The 9,658-nt window shown below is 37.3% G+C and overlaps 1 long non-coding RNA gene across 1 annotated transcript; it reads left to right on the forward strand.

Moving 5' to 3' along the window:
• The first annotated feature begins 6,247 nt into the window (after positions 1-6,247).
• LOC145422045 (uncharacterized) lies at positions 6,248-9,272 on the forward strand. Its single transcript, XR_013903428.1, has 5 exons — positions 6,248-6,354; positions 7,560-7,697; positions 7,836-7,886; positions 8,053-8,129; positions 8,238-9,272. It is a non-coding gene; the product is annotated as an uncharacterized LOC145422045 (long non-coding RNA).
• Positions 9,273-9,658: the final 386 nt, after the last annotated feature.

Here is a 9,658-nt window from a genome sequence, read left to right on the forward strand (position 1 = left end):
GATCTGGTGTAATTTCTTCATTTTTTAATTCCTCGCCTCAACACGTTCTCACTCCCAAAGCGTAACATTTTATGCTAGGTGACAAATCGTCAACATATTACGTTTTCAGCTACCCAACACGTTCCTAAATGACGACCTCAGAAAAATGAGGAAATATGAGAACCGCCTGGACTCAATCGACACATGTTCGCTCTTTTTCTTCAAATCGCTTGGAAACACGCTATTTAACATCATTAAAGTCCTGGTTAAGGTCAGGAATAAGGTTATGGTTAGGGCTGGAATACAGGGCTGGAACGTCTATTACTCCGGGAGCGTCATTCCACTGGATTTCCGCCATAACCCGGCGCGTACCGCGAAAGGAAACCTTCCGCGTTCCTCAGGAACGCCGCGGGACGTGACAAAACGTCGGCATGTTACGCCTCGGGAGTGAGGCCTCACCTGCTAATAAGGGCAACCAAGGAAAACAACATTCATGACTTAATCTCTTCTACGTCTGTCATGATTAATGTAATCTTTTTTTAAACAGCACGTTGATTATAAAAAAAAAGTCTTTATTTGTTCATCCATCCATTCGCTTCCGCTTATCCTTTTCAGGGTCGCGGGGGGCGCTGGAGCCTATCCCAGCTGTCATAGGGCGAAAGGCGGGGTACACCCTGGACAGGTCGCCAGTCTGTCGCAGGGCTGTCAAATTGTTATTTCTCTTCTTCCTTCTTCTGTTTAGTTTTCTACCGTTTCTACAGTAAGATAGGAGATAGGAGAGAGGAGAGCCGGAAGGGGGCGCCCGATCTGGCTTCCCACACCCCCCCGCCGGATCGGGCTGTACGCTCTACCTCCCCACTGCCTCCCAGAAAAGGGAAGAAGAGCAGAGGGGAGAAGAGCGGAATATTTTCTTTTCTCTCACAGTTAGCTGACTGCCTTAGCTGTCCAAGTGATGTCAGCCCTTTTTAGCCATAGCTAGTGACTGGTCCTCTCAGCAGTGTTAGCTAATTCTCTTATAGCCTGCTGTTGCACCTGTCCTCTGATCCCAATCTCTCTAAGCAGTTTTGCTGTTGTACTGGCAACAATGCCCCTGCATCCCACCTCCACCGAGCGCACCTTGATCTTCCAGCCTCTGTCCTCTGCCTCAGCTCCGAAGTTGGCATACCGCAGCTTTTTATGCTTAAACGCTTCCTCAATTGCTTCCTCCCATGGTACCGTCAGCTCAATGACGTATGCAAGTTTTTGGGAGTTAGACCAAAATATTCACTGGCATGTCTGTGGCATGTTTTGCTTTTGTCATATTGATACAGGAGGGATGTAGGACCAATCAGATCCATTCTTGGCATTGCATTTATGAATGCAATTGTAAAAATCCACATCCATTGCTTTTCATATTATTAATGCCACCCTTCTGCACAATCTGGGCACTGGGTTATGCTTATAGCAGGAGAAAATATTGCCAGTAACTAATCTTTGCCAGCAGATGGAAGCATGTTCCCAGGTCTATGAAGTTAGCGGCACAGATGTTAGCGCAATACTCTATTGTAGTTATACTTTTGTGTGGTTTTTGTATTGGCACATTTCTTTCTTCAGAGTATATTTTCTTAAACTCTCTTTTAAAGAGTTAAGTGAGCCAAATACATCCAGTGTTGTTTATCCAATTTTCAAAGCTACAATAGAAGTGACTTTATAGTTTTTCTCAGTCGACTTGTCTCAATTCTCATAGCATAAAAGTCATCTTTACCACTCTTAATGCATTTTTGAAAAACAGTAAGGACATTTTTCATTACACAAAGTAACCTATGCAGAATACACTACATAAATCAAAACTTTTTTTCTCGTTTTTCAGACCATGAATCGTCAGTCAGTCACTTTAACTCTGTGATGAATAAATTAAAAAACCTTTAACCGCCCATGTTTAGTGTTGTTTTCTTTTTTTCTAAAAACCTTAATGACTTCGGAAAAAGGTTTTTACAGGTCTAATGTAGAGTTGAAAAATTGATGAAAAAATAATAGCGGTGTCAGGGTTGGTTGAAGAAGGAGCCAAATGCAGGTCTTTCTGAATGAAATGTGTTTATTTACAATGAAAAGAAACTATGAAACATTGCGTGGGTTCCCAATCCCCGTGCTGTGATTTTACTCCTTGATGTGTGGTGAAGTTTTGTCCTCCTCGGTGCCTATGTACAACAGTGCGCTGCTCCCTCCACACGTTTCCGCAATCCACCTGGAAACAAGAGATGCCACGGTGAGTACAGTCACATCCACCAGCCGACAAAAACACTTTAACTATTCCAACAGCTCAGCAAGAGGTGAGTGATTATCCTCAGGTGTGTCTGGCTCAAAGGCGGGAGACTCTACAGGCCTCGTGTGGCAGCAAAACTCAAATGCGTACACAAATTATCAGTCCTGTGAAACCTCAATGCATGGAAGTGTATTTTAAAATAACTATATAGAATTCTGCCACTGTCATTGTGATTTGAATTGTCAGCTTAACTATTATGTTATGGATCTTCAAATAGGGAGCCCCAAAACAGGAACTGGAACTGGTTTTCTATTTAAAAAATCATAGTCTCTGTGAGTGTTACCCAGTGGGCAACGCAAAGCTTGGCTGGAGCAAGAAAGGAGACTCACCCAGCTCTAATTGTTTCTCAGCCCTCCAGATGTCGATCCTGCTGCCTCTGAAGGTGTGCTTGCCAAACTGTCCCTCTGCACTTGGTAACTTATATGGTACCTGTTAAGTCTTTAGGTTGTGCTGTAATAACAATGAAAAGTTTATATCTTTTCTGATTCATAAGGGGGTTAAAAAGGAAAAGTTCTCAATTTACACTTTTTGATCATTCAGCATATTTTATTATGTTTAGCAGGAGCAAAGCAAATTAAAATCAAATTATAAAAATCACATAATCAAATCACTTGAATTATACTCATATGATTAACAGCTAATGCTATTTTGAGACAATAGATGGTAAAGAGAGAACGGACATATCAAAGCTAGTCTTCTGTTCTGCTTGCCTGGCAGGAGATGAAAAGAAGAACAAGTCATTTCTTCTGCACAAAACTTTTATACCTGGTCCTAATGTCCCACCTCTTTCACAGCATTACATCTTCTGAGATAACATCTGGCTTTACCCGCAGTGACATCGAATCACGAGAGGCCCAGCCACATATCATCGCTCTGCATGTGACCTTACTTCAACATGATTTAAAACAAAATTCAAAATCACTGCATTTTCTTCTTTTCTATATCGTACTTTAACATGATTTATCAATAACTTTATCACATATGAATATTCTGTCAGGTGTGCAAAGGCTGTACCCAAATGCAGGACTTTCTACGTAGAACACAGTGCGTTTTTTTACTGTGAAGCAAAAACAATATGCAGATAAATCCCCATGCATGCTCCTGGTGACTGTGCTTTCCCTATTCCGGTGCAGTGTGTTCTCCCAGTGTCCATGGTCTGTGTTTCTGCTCCCTTGGTGTCTATATACAACCTGCTCACTTCGTCCATTTGTTTCCGCAACTCTCCTGGAAATCCTAGTAATATCCACCCTGCCTCAAGTGCAGTTAGGACACCAAGATACTGATGTGCACACACACACACACAATGTGGGGAAAAAGGGAAACGAGGGACATCAACACAATACATAAACATGGCATTTTACCCACCGAGCACTGCGGACTATGACATATTCAGTCAAACACTGATTTTCATCAGCTCAGTTATATAGGAATACTGTTTCTCACATTTTCTCTACATAACCCAGTAAATCACAAAAAACTCATTATATCCTCTTTTATTAAATCATACATATCAAAGTCAAAGTTTGCTTAGTCATTCTGACCAAACTCTAAATGCCCCCGACAATTGTTCGGGCTGCGCCATGTTTGCATTTCCCGTTGATGCAAATAATCCCAGCAGAGAGAAGTACACACACACACACACAAACACACACACACACACGTGTACGCACACCAAATCAAAGTAAAAGGTCAAGATTCAGGTATTAATTCTTGATTAAATCTATTTTTGATTATATTCTGATTTTATATATTTTTAATAATACAATTGAGCAAGATTAACTAATAGTAAAATCACATGTATAAACTCTGGTTTAACACTCTGTATCACTTTAACATAAAAAGGGTGGATGCTAAGTCGTTTTACCCTCTCTCAGGTAAATGAGAGGTAAACCAGGGGGGCTGCAATCCTTTTCAATCCACCTCTCTTGACAAACTACATCTAAAAATTTACTGGTACTTTTTTTTAGTCTATTATCCATTTAATAGGCAGGTGACATTTTAACATGTATCTGTTTACGTACTTAGGTTTAGATGTTATATTTGTATTCATTCACTTCATATTGAACAATTATTAGAGACTGGTTCATGACCATCTGGTATCAATCGTGATGGGAAAAATTTATATTCCCCGGCCAGTGGTTCCTGGAGGTTGATGACATTCACATGGGAAGAATATTTGTGAAGTCACACAGCCCTACAGACTGTTGAGTGACCCCATGGCAACCACCTGTCACTAGGGAAACTTTTTTAAGATTAGGCTTAAAATTTTCCTTTTTGACAAAGCTTTTAACTTAATCTAATGTGCTGATTTTATTGTTTTAAAATTAATTCTAATTAATCTAATTTTTTTAATTGTTATTCAATGTATCATTTTTGGCATGTCACGTGTACAGCACTTTGTTTTCAGCTGGGAGTTGTCTGAAAGTGTCTGAAAGCTATATAAAGTGCTTGTTTGCTTGCCTATAGTTAGGGCTGAACCAGATGACCCTGAACCATCCCTAATTTATCCTGCAAGAGGTTTAGGCTGCTGGGAGGCTTCCAATGATGCTCTGTGTTTAATCCATCGTTTTACTCCATGTGTGTTTATTCATCACTATTATATTAATCCTTAGCAATTATTAAACAATGGCTCTTTTTCTTATAGTCTTTTCTCTTGTCTTCCCCTTTCAAACCCATTCAGTCACAGTAGGTGGCTGTCCATCCCTGATCCTGCTCTGATTCTTCCAGTGACTTTTTCCTTCCCACTATGACCAAGTACTTGTTAATACAGAGTGGTGTAATTGTTGAGATTTTGAATTGACAAACAATGATGGGGCCTTCAGTTGATGAGTGGTTTATTACAGTTGACAGATTGATAATTTAGCTGTTTATTAGTTTGCCAATCAAAAATATCTTCCTGTGGATAAGATCAAAATATCTTCAGTGGAAGTGCATGTCAGTACAACAGGAAAGCATAAGGGAGGTGGTTAAATCCTATTTTATAATCAAATTGTTTATTTCCATAGATAGGGTCTATTGGTAATTCAAATATCAGAGTTCCCTCAGAGACTGACTTTCAAAAAGACAAGGACAAAAAGAAATAGCATGTGCGACAAACATAGACAACACTTGAATTGGGTAAACGGTTTGTATAGTACGCACCTATTCTGTGGCCTTAACACTGTTAAGCCCAGCCACCTGTGATTAGTATGAACTTCTGGTTGATAAAACTAGAATCCCACTAGCTCTAGCTTCAAATTTGATCATTGAGGTCCAGCCAAGAAATACATCTAAGTCATTCACAGCAAAATCTCCAGTGTTAAATTAACACTACAGAGTGTCTATATGGGTCCACACCTCTGAGTGTTAAATACAACACTGTTGACAGTGTTATATGTTTAAAAGTAACCTAGTCAGTTTTGAAGATTAACAATGGCTAACACTGAGCAGTGCTGATTTTCTAACACTGGAATATTTCTAACATTTTGAGTTATTTTCCAGTGTTAGAAAATCAGCACTGCTCAGTGTTAGTCTTTGTTAATCTTCAAAACTGACTAGGTTACTTTTAAACATACAACACTGTCAAAAGTGTTAATTTAACACTCAACAGTGTTGTATTTAACACTCAGAGGTGTGGACCCATATAGACACTCTGTAGTGTTAATTTAACACTGGAGATTTCTTTTTCAGGATTAGACTGTGAAATAAGTGTGATTATTCTGAGAATACTATGATATTACTGTGTTTATTCATTATTTCAATCACTGGTTATTTTCTATTGACACTAACTAAATCCTCCGCAAGATAAATCAAAGCCAGTTTACAAAAAGGCTTCATAATTAAATTGGTTGTCACAAATTATAATTAGACAGGAAAAGGAAATAGTTTTCTACATGCCTACAACCTGAACATGCAACACAGTAGGCATCGGTGAATCAACAAGGAAGTCAACTGTTTTACATAAGTCAATGTGATTCACTTGGAAATGTCATTACCTTCATCTCCAGTTAACCAAACAGTCAGAGTCATGGATTGGTTTTGGTCATTAGTTTGGTGTTTCTTACTCCTGACAGGTTTTCTGCGTCCTTACAGCAGTGAGTAACACATAATTCTTTATATAGAATATATAGAAGCACTATCTGTACAAAAAAGGGGGGAACGATGGTTATAAATGCAGGATTGCATTTATTATGCTTTCGATTTTGATGTTTATCTGTGAGTCTCTATACTGAAATGAACTTCATAAATTTAATGTAGAAAAAGAAGAAGGTGGCGTTCGCTCAACAAGAGCTTAGTGTTCATGATTTATGTTGCGAAGCTTCTTTTAGTCTGAGTTTTTCACAGGACTTAAGCACTTAGTTTTGCCTCTGTCTGTACAGGTTGTACTTACAAGCATTTATGTGTTTTTTCAGGTAAATATGCGGAGGTCCAAATGTTTAGATGACATATTAATTTTGAAGTGGGGTGTTAAGGGGCTTATATCAGAATCAGAATCAAAATACTTTATTAATCCCGAAGGAAATTAGGGTTACAGCAGGCAGCGCGCTGATGGTGCAGCAAAGAAAATTTAGCAGGAAACTTCACATATGTTCACATTATTTGAATTAGCAGTAATGGTGTTGTTAATGTTTGCAAATGTATCAAATGTTGCTATGTTATTCTAATCTTCTGCTATCTCTCTTTTTTAAACTGCTGGCATTATAGTTACTAGAAAAATCAATAAATCAATCAAATTAATTTCACTTTGCTCTGCAGACAAACTGAAGCGATTTCCACATCTCCTTTTTCAGGCTGCGGGACATTAAGCTTTCATGTTTACAAATTGTACAGCTGTCACCTTAAAAATAAACAGCAGCACTCAGAGTGTGCTCAGTGACAAAATAATGAGCTTTTCTTTTTTTTAATGAGATTTTTTTCCTTTTTTTGTTGTTGTTGTTTTATAGATTTTTAATCATTATTTTTTATTTATTTTATTTTATTTCAAGTAGTTCAGAACAATAGTTCCCCAGGCTTTCTAAAGGTCTTCTCATTGGACAGCGGTTCCTTTTATACTCATTTTCCTGAGAATACTTAAAGTGCCTATAACATTTCATGCTGTGCTAAAGAATAAAGGTGGTCATACCAAATATTAACTTTCAAGCTCATTCAAATCAAAATACAAAATAAATGTTTTTACCTTGTAGAAGTATTAATGGTAACCTTTTCCAGGTAGTTAGAAATACTCTCTAAATAATAATGTGCATGTGCTCACATGAGTCCACCAGTACATCTTTTACATATCTGTCTCTGTGTGTTCAAGGTGCTACTGGTTGTGCGGGCCCACCAGTTCTATGTTGCGCTGGTCGGAACAGCTCCTGTAACAGAGAGTGTTTCTGTGACGAGGATTGTGTGGAATCGGGTGACTGCTGTCCTGACTATAGTTCAACCTGTGGACAATGTAAGTGAAGACAAACACAGAGACTAGAAATACACACATTTACATTTGACTACAAATGTTCCCGCTGCAAGCAGAGACTGCTCAAAAAGCTACAGCATTACATCTGCAATAAATATCATAACGGCTTCTTTGTCTCAGCATCCACCGTTTCACCAACACTTTCTTCCGTCTCTACTAAGCCAACTACAGGTTTGTCACCATTTAAGAGCTATTTCAAAAATTCACATTTACACATTCACATTGTTTGTGTTACTCCTGAAAAAAGTGTCTAATCACCAAATGTTTAAACTACTCTAGTTTGCACGTTAAATTATATTCTAAACATGCAATTCTTTCTTTCTTTCTGCCCAAATAGCGATTGTTCGCCTAAAGGTTAATTTTCAATGTCGTTCTGAAGTCCAAGAACAAGCAATTTTAGAAATTTCATCTTTTGTAAGTACAAACAGCATTAAAATGTACAGTAAACGTTACAGTGAAAAGAAAAACAACAACATGCATCAATGATACTTTTGTCAGTAATCAGTCTCATCTCTCTCATAGCTTCAGGGACGTTTCCAGGAGAGCTGTAAGGGCTGCGCAGTGAAGGTCAAACCCGTGTGAGGATTTGGGCAATGAAAGCGTGATTTTTGGATAAAACGACACCGTGATGACAGACTCCAACACTCATCTGCTAAATATAAATAAGCTATTAAAAGCTAATAAAGTTAACTGACTATTTCAGAATTAATAAAGCACTCTATGTTTGCATTCATGTAGCAGCATCTACATCCTTCTGAGCTCTTATTTAGTTTTTATTTTAAACTCAATCAAAGAAAACATTTATAGCACATGTGCTTTGTTTGATTCACTCTTTTCTGTTTTTTTCATAATAAAAGTCACAGGGTTTACTCTTTACTAACTATTGTCAAGATCCAACGCTGAGTTGACAGGTTCTTTTTCACATTAAAAACATAGAGGAATGTTTTACACAGATGTGAATGTTGACCATATATTTAGATTATAAGGGTTTTTAACAGATTTCACTTCACTTCCAATTTTATGGGAAAAATCTAGAAAAAATGAAGAAATTCTCACAATTATCTGGCAGAAAAATAATTCACCGTACAAATCCAGTCTGCTGTGGTCAAGGAAATAGCCACACTTACTAAGATATGATACTCTGAAACATGCCTGTGCTGCTGAGGCTTGGCTTTAGTGCTGTTAGAATATAATTACATTAAACCCACATGTAATATATCATTCATTTGAACTTCATTTGAAAATCAATGACATTAATGACTTAGCCTCTATTTCTGCCATGATTAATGTAATCTTGCATAATTATAAACACATTCATTGTAGCAAATAAACAAATAGAAATCATTTTTTTTGTTCATATGTTTTCATATTTCATAATGTATATTCCACTGTGTTAAATAGATTGGTTTAATTGATTTGTGCTAGTTTTCTTTTTCTGTGTGTGTTGTGCTAAATAACTAAGAATTTATTGTTTCCTTTTGTAGATGATATTAGCTCACATTTAATTATCCTGATTTCTTGCAGATTCTTCATGTGTGTTCAATAAAAGAAAATAAATCATTACTTTTTTATGCATACAAAGCAGTGTTTCCCAAATGGTGATGGGAAGGCACACCATGGTGTGCCTTCCCATCACTTTTAAGAAACTTTTAAGAAACTTTTAAGAAACTTTTAAGAAACTTTTAAGAAACTTTGCTATTTTGTATGGAAGTAACCAGTGTAAATGATTTATTTGTAATTGTATTGAATAGAAATTACTTAACAATTTTATATAATTCAAAAGCAACAAATTTATGTAGCAGCTACATAGCAGTTTTACAAAGATACTACCTAACCAGGTTATGTCCTTCTAAAGCAGAAAAGTTATGTACCAGCTAAGTAACAGTATTACAAAGATATTGCCTAAACAAGTTATGTAGGCTTAAAGCAACAAAGATAAGTAT

This window comes from Astatotilapia calliptera, chromosome 18 (assembly GCF_964374335.1).
Source record: "Astatotilapia calliptera chromosome 18, fAstCal68.1, whole genome shotgun sequence".
Classification (NCBI taxonomy): Eukaryota; Metazoa; Chordata; class Actinopteri; order Cichliformes; family Cichlidae; genus Astatotilapia; species Astatotilapia calliptera.